At 34.3% G+C, this 16,608-nt stretch overlaps 1 long non-coding RNA gene across 3 annotated transcripts in view; it reads left to right on the top strand.

The window, feature by feature from the left end:
- The window catches only part of LOC144425152 (uncharacterized), a 39,623-nt gene that overhangs the window by 16,117 nt on the left and 6,898 nt on the right, over positions 1 to 16,608 (top strand). The window contains exon 4 of one of the 3 annotated variants that reach the window (XR_013477325.1): positions 15,204 to 15,465. The exons of 1 other annotated variant lie outside the window; for it this stretch is intronic. This is a non-coding gene — a long non-coding RNA (uncharacterized LOC144425152). Of the gene's footprint in view, positions 1 to 12,563; positions 13,252 to 15,203; positions 15,466 to 16,608 lie in introns of those variants that run through there. One more of the 3 variants, XR_013477322.1, reaches the window with a different exon arrangement.

Here is a 16,608-nt window from a genome sequence, read left to right on the forward strand (position 1 = left end):
GTTTGAGCTTTTGAAAAAATAAAAATGCGAATTCTACCGGCTTTCATGTAGGTACATCATAAAATTTGTAGTGCGATTGTTTTAAAATCATATTCTAAAATATGTTAACGTGACTATAAATATTAAAGAAAACAAATCTCCCAAATCAAATAAACCCTCTTTGGGTTTAGTACAAAATATAGAACGCCGTTAACATTTTAAAGAGGAAAATATGGGATACCTGTAAAGAAGAAAAATGTCTGTTCATTACATACTTCTACGAACATTTGTTTCTGTAGTTCTTTGCGTTTCATACTTTTCCATTTTTTATGTTGTCAAGACTTTATATGATAGTTTTTGATTTTACAGTTTTTTGCTCTTGGTTTAAAAAAGAACATAATATTATAGTGTGAATTTTTACACGCATTTTCTACTTGTTCTACTTGTTTCTACTACACGCCCAAATTTTAACTGAGGACAGCTAAACTAACCCAATATGATATGTTCATTTTGCAATAATATTGTCTGCCTTGAATAGTGATTTTTTAACAAATGTTCATATTACTATCGTGTATTATTTACTAGTTTTATTTTATCATTAATTGCCGTATATTGACTTTTCATTTATTCCAATTTCGGTTTGGAATGCTTGAAATGAGTGTTTTACCTTCTGCTTAAAACAAACATCAATGTCGTTATACATGCTGTCAGTGCTGGTCAAAGCTAATATAAAAGGCTTTCGGTAAAAGGTATCGGTAATATCGGCAATATTTTGGTATCGGTATTCGTATCGATATCGGTTAAATGTGGACTCATATTTTCAAAATAATTAACTTTTAATCTATTCCTGAATGTTTTAAAAAGTTGAAGGTTGAAATACTGATATAAAAATTATTTTTTGCCTGGAGTGATCGTGTTCGCGGTATGAGCCTCGTTAGGTAGGAGCAATGATGTTTCCCAACCGCGCGAATAGAAACGGGAATATGATTATGAACTGATTTTAGCCATTTATCAGCCCAACTAGCTCAACTAATTTGGCTAATTTTGCAACCTATTTTTTATATTGACAATTTCAACATACCATAAAAATTATGAAGAAATATATCGAATGTGAGTTTTTCGATGAGCAAAATACAAAATAGGACGTTGGCATGGCATAAAATTCTGCGCACACAACTCGATTTATCAGTTGGATAGATTGAGTGAACATTTATTTATTTTACCACCTACAGTAGCCAAACCCGATGAGTTTTCTACCCGAACACCGATATAATTAACATCAGTGTGCAATGTATTTAAATCAAAAAAACGTATCAGGATCCAAAACATTAATTTCTTTTTTTCTGAAATATGGCTTTTTCAAATCTGAAAAATTGTGTGGCATGAATAATGCTTGCAAACTGTTACTTTAACTTGTTTGGACTGCACACCTGAGATAATAATTACATAGCATGTAAATGTCGGCAATTTCTGCTTTAAAATATTAATATCGTCGTTTTATCGTTGTTGTCGGATTGGTATCGGCGACAAAAGGTATCGGTAAATCTTTTAGTTGGAATCTCTAGCATAATATAATGGACGTTAATGTAATGTTTAAAATAGATATACACTTCATGCGTTATTGTATCAAATAATATGTTGTAAAACAATGTACTCTTGCACTGCAAACTTAAAAAACTCGTATGATATCAAATACCATCTTTTTAAGCCATCTCAAGCATGTAATAGTATGTTACACATACTACTACTAAGATTTATTTTCTCAGCAACAGACAAAGTTTAATTGTTTTCTTCCGTATATATATTTGACCCGGGGTTATTTCGAAAGTTATCGGGCATTGTACTTTCGGTGAATGACCGCTCGTATACCTTTTTCGGGGCTCCCGAAGTATGCGAACCAAGATGGCGGACATCGGAATGTAATATGTGTACTAGGTTAGGGTTAGGCCATAATTTTAGGTATAAATACTACGGGAGGCTCTTTGCTAGTCTTCGAACTGATAATAGGGCTAAAATAAGAAAATTGGAAAAAAATTATCGCCTAACCCTAACCTGTTACCCATGTTACGTTCCGATGTCCGCCATCTTGGTTCACATACTTCGGGAGCACCCTTTTTTCTTTAAGGCAATTCATCTTCTGTACGGGGGCAGAAAAGAGGCATGTTGACTTCAAAAAAATCTTGTATCGGTCTTGTCTCTTCATATTCTTGTTTGTTTATAGTTATTTCGGATCACTGCAGGTCGGCTATTTAAAAGTTAATTCGCATTAGAGGTTTGTCGTTCAAGCAGTGTTAATTTAATTGCTGTAATAATCGGATTGTTTGCTTGTTTTTTATTTTGGACCCTATGCAGCCGAATCTGCTGGATAATTTTGTATACCCCTTCTAAAAATTGTCATAACTGTTTGTTCAAACGTGCGAGAGCTTTCACTTTAATTTCATCGGAATGCGGTATTTCGTCGCTTTATGCCAGACGTTTTTCGAATAGCGTGTGCTATTCGCTAGACCGTGTTACGTTGAAAATGAGAGATTTTTTTTTTTAAAAAGTTTTGTTTTACTAACGGTGTGATCAATCCAAGCGAAACCGATTCGACAACCAGTTCTCTCAAAAAGGTCAATTACGTCTTCTACCAGACAAGTCTAAACCTGCTATTCTAGACGGCGTGGAACTCTAGATAATAAAGAAACAACGAACGCTTGTCGACGCGAGGAATTTCTCGCGGACGTAATCATTGTTTGTTTATTATTGTGCGTGTAATCATTTTTTAGCTCGTTTACAAGTCGAAATCGAATGCTCGTTTGCTCAAATTAATTTCGTTCAAATAGGATAAGATTCATTGTATAATTTTTTGCTTTTCAAATACTTATAAGATATAAAACTCGTAAAATTGAAAATATAATTAAGAAAAATGACGCGCTACCGTGAAAACGAACAACGGACAAGCATGTATCATGCTTAAAAAGTGACGCAAAAGTTTCTTATTGGTTTTGTTTTGACTTAGTCCACGATAAGACGTTAAACTCACAATCATATTAGGGCCATATCTTCATAAGCGGTTAAATTCTTGCCCGAAAGAAAGAGGTTTTAATTAAATGATAGGGTTTATTCATATTACATAAATTAATGTTGCTATTGTTTGCATATTGTTGTCGACATACTTAGGTTGGTCGTAAACTTTAGCAACCCAATACATTATGACCAAGTATGACAGATGTCCCAATATATTGGCATACGTGAAAAGTAGGGTTAATAGTTTTGGCTTCTACATTATGCGTTTCGACCTCTACAATAATCCTTTTTATCATCACACTATTTGACGTTTTTCATCACATATTATTCGTTTCTTGTACTTTGTTCATGTAGACTGGATATTTCATTGCCAGTAATGGACTTCAATCATATTCAAAGATGTGGAGTTGTTAATATCGAGAAAACTGGCAGGTTATAAGATGTCGCGCAGTGTCACCGCCCAACACGTTATAGGCGTCTTGTAGAGCCTCATCATACGTAATAAGTTGCTCATAATTTACTCCCTCTACTATGAAAGGACATAATAACTAAATGTATATATATTTTCACAGGATTCTTCAATTATGGAACTTGACGAATCTTTCTGTTTTTCAAAAAAAAAAAAAAAATACAACTCAATTATTTGAATATAAAGAAGAGTTTTATTAAAGATACCTGAGATGTGCTAGCCAACAAATGCATCGAGTCCACACACAAGACTTCGATATAGAAAAATAGACTGTTGTTTGAGACTGTATTTCATTGCCATACGAACTTTAAGCTCGTATATATGTGCACTGATTACCAATATGTGAGCGCAAACAAATGCATTGGGCAGCACATACACATGTCTTATATATCAAATAAGACTGCTGTTTAAAACTATACCAAAATGTCATAAACACTGTAAAAGGATGATATGCGAAAGTTAAAACATGGGTCGACCCGTGAGGAACTATTTATGTAATTTGAATAATTGCGAAAGGATTTTTGATTGTATATTTATTAATGATTTAAATCATAGTTCAGAAAACTAAATACAATTGTTAATTGTATTCTAACACCCTGCAATGCAATCCTGTATTTGATGTCCTGGTATGATAAGTTTAAAATAATTCTTTCGTTTTACATTATTCTTATTTTAATTACTGTTATTGTATATTATTGATTTATTAATTATATTGTCGTTTATTACTGATATTGTATATTTTTCAATAAGCTTTTTTTGTAATATGCTGTTTCCATATTTAGCTCTCTTCTCTGTCATATTCATTATTTTCTATTGTATTTTTGGAGATATTTTCAACAGGAAAACAAGATCGTGACACTGACAAAAGAAGAAAAGTATTAACAGGGGTTGCCATGGCTTTTTTGTTTTTAATATTTTATTTGGTATAGATAGATTCAGACCCCTTCCCGGCATTAGGAATTATAAGGTTTTTATTAGGCTTAGATATATTTAATATTATTCTAGCTTCCCAGGCACAGAACTATGAAGGGACTGGGAAAATTAGGAAAAGACGGATGCAAGGAAAATCTACAAATTACATGTAAATATTTTTACGAATTCTATTAGGCTTAGATATTGTTAATACTATCTTAGCTTATCAGGCACAGAATTTTGAAGGCAATGGAGAAATTGAAAAAAAAAGGAATCGGAGACAAATCTGAAATTCCGGTAAGTATGTTACAAGTGTTTCATTAGTCAGGCTTACTCTTTCTATCTAGTGTTCATTTTGATTTTAGTTTGATATAATACTTTTTTGATCATATTAATACTGATACAGTAATGCACGAAGTATTATGTTCATTGTTGATATTGAATATTTGATAATAAATCTTTTTTAGTAATATGCTCCATCCATATTTGCCTATCTTATTTGTCTTAATCAATATTTTCTCTTCTATTTTTGAGGTATTTTCAACAGGAAACAGAATGTCGTGACACCGACCAAAGAAGAAAAGTATTAACAAGGCTTGCCATGGCTTGCCATGACGAATTACATTTCTTAAAATAAAGCTACTGTCAACCCGGATTTTTTCGCCAATATAGTTTTGCAACAAACGTTTGCTCACTTGCCAAAACGAACTTACGTGAGAATGTAATTTACTATAACTAACTCTTGGTTGGAAGAATTTAGATTTGCGCGTATGAACTTTTTCAGAAAAGGTCTTAGAAATTTCGATGCCAAGGCTTTTTCAATCGAAATCAAATAGACATGGACACAGTATATGCACAAATGAACCTAAGTTCTACAAGGAGAATTTGCAAACATCATGCGATAATATATCTTGGAGAAAAATCTTCAACACACGTCAACACAGTTTTTGTGTTATCATATAATAGCTTAGCATCTTTAAGGAAAAGTTTTAAAAAATAGAAAGTCATAGATCTGACAAAATACCGAAACTTATGCCTTTTTAAAAAAACAAACTAAGCACTGTTGCAATCTATCACCATAACAAAAAGGCGATATGCGATACTGTTGTATAATATATACCAAGTAACCCAATAGTAAACGGAAGAAATCTAATGGAAATCCTAATTTATGATCTGATTTATTTAATATTTGTACATTACTTTCTATTGCGACCACTTGTAACACAAACATTTGTATAACTTATGTGTTTATCCTTACAGTTGAATCTCATGTGAATAGCAACACAAAGATCTTATTTGCATCAGATTATTTAACATATATTCTTGCTGTTGATTGTAATAAATTTGAAGGTAATCTTTGAAGTGTAACAATTGCAGGGAACAAATTAGTTTTTACTTTGCGTGAAAGGAAACATGAGTAGAAATCTTATACTTTAAGTCCCCGTTTCGAGAAACATCAAATGCGTTAAATGAGACAAAAAAACATAGTAGCATTGTGTTTCCAGCGCAATCAGTCACGCACAAAATAACAGATGTCAAAATCTAATAAAATGAAATAAAATCCAAATTGTGTGAAATTTGATACCAAAACGGATATCTTGGTGTACTTAGTTTTGATCAGTTCTTACTAATATTCACTACAGTAAATATTTTCATAATACAACGTTTATTACAACAAAGTCTCAAATTTTTCAGGGATTCGATGGATCGGAGTGTTTACACCAACACCATATCCAACAGCGGAAGATCTTCTTGGCGTCAGTAATACTTTGATTGATTTGAATGTGACATCGTCTCTAAATTTTTCTCCATGCCACCTCCGAAAATTGGATTGTTTGACTCATATTATATCCACTCATCCTATTATAGAAAGATATAGCAAATAAATATTCAGACAAATATTCACCAATTTCACTGTTTGTTTGATAGACAATGTTTGGAATACTTGCTTTATTTACTATCGGATCTGAAAAACTGATTGCTCCATTGGTTGTAGCAGAATAACTTGCAAGAAACAGTAAACTTCAATTATTCATTAGATTTATTAGTGATACTTCTGCTGCTGTTTTTCGATAACCAATTGAGAGATACGTGGCTTCGATTCAAAAGGGGCAATTTTCACGCCATTATCGCATTGGAGTCACGTTCAGTTGAGCAGGTAAAGCCATACTTCAAATAGTCATCAGACCAAGTTCTTTTCTTGAATGACATATTTAACGAAAAAAATCCTCGGAATTGCAAAGAGTTTTTGTAGGAAAGAAACGTTGAACCAATCTGAAAATTGTGGTGTAATCTTAGATACCAGTACGCCGGGTCGAAATGACTTGGACGTCATTTGTGATATTGTTTATAGCTTGACAATTGACTACTCTCGAAAACATTCCATCTGGAGATTTAGATGACAGATATCAGACTGAAGAAGGTATCTATCAAGAAAAGTTAAATATAATTTGATCTTATTTGCAATTGGGTATTAAAGAGTTTCCCAAAATTGCCGTACCCCATTTCGAAGGGCAAGCGTTCTCATAATTACTTATTGAAGTATTCCATTAGTTTAGCATGTATACTTCATACATCAAATACGTTCATAAATACTTGCTTGAGACCAGTCTACATTCTCATTTGGTGTCAAACCACATTTGTAATAAATGAACGAGGTTGGATGGCTATGGATATCTATAACCACAGTAATGCACGCTGTTGGAAATAGGATGCATGTCAACATAATGCAGTTTAAACAACCTTCTTCCAGCAAGATTTTCAGAATTATATCGTCAGATGTAAGTCATTCCATGTAGATATCAGACGGGATAGAAAATGACGTTTCCAGAGATACTACATGATTTCTACAGCTTCGTTTACAATTCTCTTCCATGTACTGTTATATATCTGCACATTTTCTAGGTGTACTTTACAGTTGTAAAGCTTTAGGTTTTCGCAAAAAAAACGGCAGAATATAATTCAGAAAATAAAAATCACTCTGAAATTAATGACTTTCGAAATCAAAGTTTTAGAAAAGTTACAGTAAGGAATATCGATCACGACATTCTTCATTCCATCATATTATATGATACTACGTTTCAAAATCCTTACTGCAAGAATATTATTTGACTGTTTTATTATGCTTTGAAATAAATACCCAGAAAAGAGAAATGTTCATAAAATTGAACGAAACCATGCAGTAAAACGAAATTGGGCATCTTTTCATTATTATGGCGGTATGCAATTGGCACGGATATAAAACCTATAGTTACGCCGTGGAAAATTCTGTTGTATTTCTAATGCTAATTTTACTTCAAGCATATATATGTTTGCTCATTTGTTCAACTAAAGCTAATTCATCACGAGTTTATTAAAATTTGTGATAAAGGCAATAAAGCTTTCAAAGTAAGTTCATATATATATCCTGAATTGAGTTAAGTAAATATTTGTGTGAAATACATACTCTTGACATATCAAAAGTTTTATATGTATTGCAAAAAAACAATTCGTAGCATGAATTGGTGAGAGATATCACAAAGTGTGGTTCAAATCATTGTCAAAGTAGTGCCGGACCTTTTTCTCCCCCTTGTACCCGAATAAGAAGAGGAAATATATATAAGAAATTCACTTTGAACAAATCAATGAATCGCAGTGGTTATGAATATTATTGGTCAAAATTTATTCGGAGTGCATCATCTTTCAAATCAATAAAGTGTGACTTCGTTTAACTTATTTTATATACACTGTAACAAAGACATCGAAAGCGAAATCATTGAGGGTCATTGGTCAAAAATTTGGGTGTGGTCAACAGAAGCAGCCTCAGTCAAGGCAACTTCATTACATATTCTTATCGATACCACCGATGTGGATTGCTTCGCGTTGAGACTTGATTTGCTATTTGGAATTGAAAATGTTGAATGTTTAGATAACGAACTTTGTGGTGAGTTACGCGTCAAAATAATTCGTGTCCCAATTGTATGATTATCACCTCATGTGAATACCGTAATCATTTGCTTCAAGATATATATATATATATATATATATATATATATTCTATAATCTATATGGTAACAGTTCAGTTGGAATAGTGGGAATTTGGTAAATGTGAGACAAATGCCCTAAAATGGCACAAATTAGAAAACGGCATTTGTAGACACCGTAAGCTACGGGTACTGTGTCATTGTTAGTCATTGTACATTCGTACCCATCTTCGGACATTGCTCTCTTAAAATGGAGTAAATAATAAATACTTTTTTAGAATAAAAACGAAGACTTCTGCATATTTCAGAGAAAAAAGTTGTTTTTCATTCTCGTTCAATCTGACCAATTTGTTTCTCTGTGGAACTAGAGATGAGTGGAATTCTATCAAACAAAAGTGGAACGCTGAGACACGAGACCTGTGGCAAATAAATTTATTAAAACCGTTTTTCCTGCTTTTACCAGCTATGATACACCAGGGACTCTATTGAGCCCACTTGCCTTTGAGTCACCAATCGTTTTACACAGTGCATAATATACTTTCTTTATTTTCTATCAGCTCTCTCTATCTGTATTTTTGTCTATTTAAACGGTAAAGAAAAATTAACATTTACATAAAATCGGCTTAGTTTTCATGGCATTATTTATAGGGTTTGAATCAGCAGAAATTGATTACAGCCACTTCAATGAACCGAGCTGACCTTAGATGACGCTGGAAGCAGAGTCCGATCCCAAACTTTGATTCAAGTTATATATATGTCGTCGTAAGGTACCATTATTTTCTATATTTGATTGAAGCTTCTCGTCGCGTAGGTAGGTGGAGAGAAAAGTGAGAAAGTAATTCACGTAAGGACGCATATTACAATATATATCATAGATGTGAAGTACGTTTTGGTAGGAGAGTGGGTTCTGAAATGCTAATTGTGTAATTAGTTTGGGGTTTCTTTTCGGCTTGTAAGCTGTGTACATAGTAAAGTTACTTCCAACGTAAATGTACCGCCCTTGGAGATTGCATTGCGTGTGCTGCCTACATGCTCACATCATATTCAGTGTGATGCGAGATTGTAAGATGTTCAGAATGCCAGAAGTTATTGCATGAAGACTTTTATTTGGGGGTCCAAATGACAGGACGTTTAGAATAGCCTACTTTCCATATTTCAAAGAATTTGATTCTATTCAATTATCTAGGAATTTTGGTTTACATAAAGTCGATCAAGTTTCCAAGTAATGCCATTTTAAAGAACACTGAAGGAAAAGTTTGCGAAATGAACTAGAAAGTGCCTTGCTATATTTAAACAGCAATGATCGAGGTCTAGGTGAAGTAGTAATAAGTAAGTAATCGGGGAAAAAATGAATAAATTCAATAAAGCTGCTCTGGCTGCTGCTGTTGACCATCTATGTTAGAGTCGTCAAACCCGTGGCCCGCGGGCCACATGTGGCCCGCAGAAGATTTCCGAGTGGCCCGCGTAGTATTATTTGAATCACAATGTCTTTCACAAATCTGAGCCTTTATTGAAACTTCTAATAAAAAATGTCGTTCAAACGCACGAGAAGCACCACCTAGCTATCGAAAGCTTCTTTTATGTCCATTTATGGTCGTTTTTGTAAGTGAGACATGTTTGAATTTATTTTCATCGTCTGCCATGTATTTCAATCTGTTTTCCTGTATTTTTTTCTGTGAAGCTAGAAGAGGCAGTTTCATGACCTCAATATTTGACAGCATTCACTTCTACGAGCAATTTTTTTTTCAAGGATGAACCAAGTAAAATCCCCCGTAAGACTAATTTCTGACAGCCACGTGAAAAATCCGTTCCGCATTTCTACATCGTCCATTGCACCTATGATTGACAAACTTGTCGGATAAACGCAGTGCCATACTTCCCGTAAATATTTATGTGTGGTTAAAACTTTTGACTTTACTGTATCTTCGTATTTTCGTTGTTCTAATAATTTAGGTGCTTTGTTTGTTTTTTCTTTGATCTGTAGTCGGTGAAACTAGAATATACCTACCATGTCAAGTGGACCGCGCAATCATTCGTAAACTAAATGTGGCCCTTCGTCCAAAATGGTTGGACAACCCTGATCTATGTTATGAGCTTATGAGGCCCCACTTCAATGGTGAAAAAGATGATGCACCCCGAAACAAGTTTCAGACCAATCATATTAATAACTCATTTGATATTGGTCATGAAGGTTAATAACAGTACAGGGAGCACCAGCACAAATGTGGCAACAATACTCCATAATAGACTCCATCTTCAGATTGGTATCTTTCGTTCAAATCATCAAATGAAGTATTTTCGAAAGTTGTCAGGTGATAAAAATTATCACAAAATGACCTCGAAGGCAGTGCAAAATTTTAAGAATTATTATTATTATGGGTGAGTTACTAATCGTCCTAAGCGTTAGGAATACGCTCGCCAACGCATCTCTAATTACTCTGTATGGGTTCGCCGGTTCGAATACCATGCGGGGATAGTTATGTGCGAAAGGATTGCTGGACTCCTCGCCACCGTAGGGTGATTCACGTAACCGCTGATCGGATACGCCTTCCTCCACCAGCAAGTCCATGGTACCGAAGACAAATAACTAACTAATCACATACCCGACATGGAATGGAAACCGGACGAAAGGCCGTGGTTCGCCATATGGTACCCTTTATATACGTTGGTCCCAATCGAATTTTTATACCCCTTTTAAAATATGACATAAATAGTTAATCAAACACGCTAGTACATTTCCCAATATATCTTTAAAAAGCTTATTTTCGTCGCTTTCCACTAAAACGCGCCCGAATTACGTAGCGCAAATGCGTTCGACCATATGCCGGTAAAAAGAGAGGAAATTTCAAAAAATTTTCTCACTTTTAACGCTTGGTCAACACGTGATTGATATGCTAGAGAAAGAGTTTTCTTTTGGACGAGCTTTACGTCACCTTCGAAATAAAACAAGAGTGGGATTTTGAAGTGAAGTGATATTCGTTTTATCGAAGAGCATTTGATCGCGTGCTGTCTGGTATCTTTGTTTGTTTATTTATTATGAGCCGGAGAACGTTGCTCGCGCGTTCAAATTACTTCGTTTTCAACTAACAACAGATTCTTTGTTTATTTTTAAGCTTTGAAATATTCATACAAATAAAATTGATCTTGTATCAAAATAAAAATTATGCATTGAAAAAAATATGATGACGTCACCGTAATTAAGAACACTCGGATCAAGCATGAATGATTTAAACTCAAACATTTTGAGTTTTGAAATTGGATTTGTTCCCATGCAGACCACTATGAAATATTATTGACCCCCCAAAATACATTTAATTTAGCCATAATCCCAAATTATGATACAGGTACGTCACCGTAATTAAGAACACTCGGATCAAGCATGGATAATTTAAACTCAAACATTTTAAGTTTTGAAATTGGTTTTGTTCACATGCAGACCACTATGAAATATTATTGACCCCCCAAAATACATTTAATTTAGCCATAATCCCAAATTATGACACAGGGCACCACTTTATTACCAGGCCGATCCTATAGCTTATTTGAAAATACAATGTTAATAATGACATAGTCAACATCTCGCAGGGATTCAGTGGATCGAAGTGTACACACCAACACCATATCCATCGGCAAAATACCTTTATGACATTGGGAATACTTTAATTGATTTGAACGTGACATCACCTCTAAATAATTCTCAATGCTCAGATGTTACGAGTGCTTCCGACTTCTCAACGAAATAATGCAACGACGCAAATATTACGTTATCTGACGGTTCTTATGACTTATAATTATCTACTCATTTTATTATAGAACAATGTAGCAAATAAATATTCAGACATAGGCTATGATAGAATGTTTTTTTTAGAATAGTAACGTAGATTTCGGCAGGCCTGGAACGCATTGTTTTTAACTTTTGTATGGTCTTATGCGATCGCTTCATTGTGGAAGTGGGAATAAGTTGAAAGCGATCAAATGAAAGTCGAGCCCTCGGACGAAGTAACAAAATTTGTCGCAATGCCGCAGGAACGCTTATTAATGCTTTACATATTATCAGTGATTCGTTATGTCACAATCCAAAACATACCTACCGTAAATACTTTTGGGCCATTGATTTTGTTGTTCGTTTGATAAACTTTGTTTAGAATACTTTCCATATTTACTATCTATTTTGAAGGTAGGTTACCACGGAAAATTTATTTTCGAGAATTTGATTCTATTTAATTATCCAGGACTTTTGGTTTACGAAAGGTCGGCTAAGTTTTCAAGAAATGAGGGATTTTTGAGGAACACTGAGGAAAAGTGTGCAAAATGAACTAGAAAGTGTCTTACTATAAGTAAACAGCAAAGTTCTAGGTTAAATATCGAGTCCTGTAAGAATCAGGAACAAATTGAAGAAATGGATTTATTTAAAAAACGTTGCCTTAACTGCTGCTGCTGTTAACCATCGAAGTTTTAAGCCAATGTGACTCAACACTTCATTGGTGAAAAAATGACGCATCCCGAAACAAGTTTGAGACCAGTCATATTTACAACTCTAGATATTGGTCATGAAGCTTAATAACAGTACTGGGAACGCCAACGCAAATGTTGTAACGATACTCCATACAGCGGCAATTAAGTGAATAGTTCAAGTAATGCTCTAATTCACAATCATTGTTCTATTTGGCGTAAAAAAGGCTCTTCACCCCTTTGATTATAATCTGAACCAGACCTTGTAATATCTTTCATCAAATTATGAGAGGAATTGTTTTATATATATAAATATACAACTTTTAATGATATGTCAACAATATATTTTATATAAAAAGATGTCTGACATGAAACGTTACTAAACTTGAGATATATGAACATTGACAGCTTTTATCTCGAAAGTTATTGACATCGTTATGAATTAATTTAGTCCGAGGAAATGAGTAAACTCATATATTATGGTTAAAATAAAATTAGCTTCAGGAATAAACAAAATTTTTCACGGCGTGACTGAGTTTTCCTTTAAATTATATCCGTGCTTTTTTTTATTTATACAAAGCATATTGAAATATCTAAAATAATATTCTTTCAGTTGTGATTTTGGAACCTAGTTTTGTAAAGTGGGACCTCGAAGCAATATATCTTGTGGAAACCCGAAAACATAATTGCAATTAAAATTTGTGATACGATTCAGCGGGTTCGTGCGAACCCGTTATTGGAATGAACGCGTTCTTGTTTTAGACGTTAAACAAATGCAACACCGTAGTTAACGATTACGATTATATTTGGCGTTCCGTAGAACCTGTTGTTGGAGGTCGATACAAGAGAAAATCCAAATAATAAAAATTTTACAATTGATCCAATAGGTGCTGTGAAGTTTCATTTTACAAATTACTATTATTTGGGGTGAGTCACCGTGAAAATAGGATTTTTTAGTTTGAAGGACATTTAATCATCCCATTTCCGTGGCCAGAACATGCTTTTGCTTAGTTCCAGAAACAGATCAAATGTGCTAACAAATGAATTTGAGTGTGAATATAACCAATATTGCAGGGGAAGATGGGCCACGTTGGGACATGGGGCACAGTGGAAAATCAGCTCTCGCACTGATACTATATCCGCAATCCTGTCCGCGGTTCGATGTTTCAATCCGCCCATCGGTAAGTTACAACGTCCCCGCGAACGGACAACGGACGGGTAGAGCGGCGCAAGCTATGAGGTGAAATTGGTTTTAGGAGGTTGAAACTAAAATTTCATCGTTCCAGTTTTTTTTTTCTACCTTAGCTTTTTCAACATGACAAACCACCGTCTGATATTTTTCATTTTTTCAATAATATTTCCAGATTTAGATTCGAGGAAGGAAATATTCAAATTTGTTTGCGAATTTTTTTGTCAAAATATTTGAACTATTTCAGTTGAACAATGATTTCAAAAATAATAAATCTTCAAATTTGAAGTCTCCCTGTTCGTTAGACGATTATGCTGATGAATTGCTTATTTTTAAGGGCTCACTTCGTTGAATTTTGACAGACTGACCCACTGTGCCCCAGGGTCTGTCCGAATGTGCCCCACAAGTGGGGTACAGTGGGACACTTAACAGACGTTTTTCAAAGCATTTTGGTAGTAAGATATGTGTCGCAAGAGAATTTCTCAGTCGCTGAATAAAATCTACATTTACCCCACTATGCATTAGTCCCGCCAACTTAACTTTTTATCACCAGGTGTACCCAAACAAAACGTTGTAGCTCATGATTAACTTTAATATCAAGTCTCTCATCATTAAATTCCAGTCAGTCATTTGCCTAATTTGTAATACAAAATATCGAGTTAAAATAAACTCAAAATGGACCAAGACCAAGAAGAGCCGCAACTCGGGCACAATGGAGAGTAAATAGCCTTTCCCCTCAACTTGTCGTTATTCAGTGATAATGCATGTATTGATCCAAACTTTACAACTAGTATTGCATTGTATTTTGCAAATTCGAGTCCGTATACAGTCACCTAATCAGTGGGCGCTTTGTCTATGATTCATGTTTTTTTGAAGAGAAATTATAACAGTTCGATGATTGAAATCTATCCATCTTGATTTTTCTCAAATACCGATGGGCCGATTATGGAGTGGCTTTTATTTATTTTCAAAAATAGCACATTGCTCGCTTGTACGTATGGTGCTATAAAATCTAATCTATTACCTAATCGATTCCTCTACCAGTTTAGAGTCGATGTATCGGTATCGGGTATCGGTATCGGCAATATCGGCTATTTTTTCGGTATCGGTCATGTATCGGTATCGGCTGAATTAATACCGATATTTCCGATATATTTACCTTTTAGATATGATCCAGAATGTTTTAAAAGGTAAGTTAAAATATTACTTTTTAATTTATTTTTTTGTCCAGACAGATCGGGAACTATGAGCATGTCTACACCCCCGCGAGTGGTAACGAGAATATGATTCACCTGTTTTTAAATATTTACTAGCAGAACCAGCTCATCTAATTTGACTTTTTTTTTGCTGCCAACTTTTTATATTGACATTTTTAATACATATTACATATTAATTATGAAGAAATATATCAACACGGCACAGAAAAGAGAGCAACTAGGCGCTCAGTTTTAAATCATACAGTGGAATCGAAGCACTGTTTGGCACAGTTATAAATTCTGTTTATCGTCAAGCGCGAGTGTCATTCAGTCCATGGACATCGTTAGGCTAAATTCCGACGCAATTATCTCTCTACACAGGTATTAAATATTGTGATTATAGTAATTTTAATTTTGTTCAAATACACAATTTCTTTATAGATTTGTTGATGTGGCCGCCTAGTATCATACGTGGGGTATAGGTATTTATAGTCGGCACTGATTGATATCCTTTAATTTTGGCTGTAATTGTCGCGACGATCACGATTAAACACAAAATAAAATATTTGCATATATTCGATATTCTTTTAAACACGAAAAACGATATTCGAAGGTCGCGATATTAATAATAAATTGGAATTGGAGTTGGTCCCGCCAACTTAACTTTTTATCACCAGGTGTACCCAAACAAAACGTTGTAGCTCATGATTAACTTTAATATCAAGTCTCTCATCATTAAATTCCAGTCAGTCATTTGCCTAATTTGTAATACAAAATATCGAGTTAAAATAAACTCAAAATGGACCAAGACCAAGAAGAGCCGCAACTCGGGCACAATGGAGAGTAAATAGCCTTTCCCCTCAACTTGTCGTTATTCAGTGATAATGCATGTATTGATCCAAACTTTACAACTAGTATTGCATTGTATTTTGCAAATTCGAGTCCGTATACAGTCACCTAATCAGTGGGCGCTTTGTCTATGATTCATGTTTTTTTGAAGAGAAATTATAACAGTTCGATGATTGAAATCTATCCATCTTGATTTTTCTCAAATACCGATGGGCCGATTATAGAGTGGCTTTTATTTATTTTCAAAAATAGCACATTGCTCGCTTGTACGTATGGTGCTATAAAATCTAATCTATTACCTAATCGATTCCTCTACCAGTTTAGAGTCGATGTATCGGTATCGGGTATCGGTATCGGCAATATCGGCTATTTTTTCGGTATCGGTCATGTATCGGTATCGGCTGAATTAATACCGATATTTCCGATATATTTACCTTTTAGATATGATCCAGAATGTTTTAAAAGGTAAGTTAAAATATTACTTTTTAATTTATTTTTTTGTCCAGACAGATCGGGAACTATGAGCATGTCTACACCCCCGCGAGTGGTAACGAGAATATGATTCACCTGTTTTTAAATATTTACTAGCAG

Source organism: Styela clava, chromosome 1, assembly GCF_964204865.1.
Source record: "Styela clava chromosome 1, kaStyClav1.hap1.2, whole genome shotgun sequence".
NCBI classification, from domain to species: Eukaryota; Metazoa; Chordata; class Ascidiacea; order Stolidobranchia; family Styelidae; genus Styela; species Styela clava.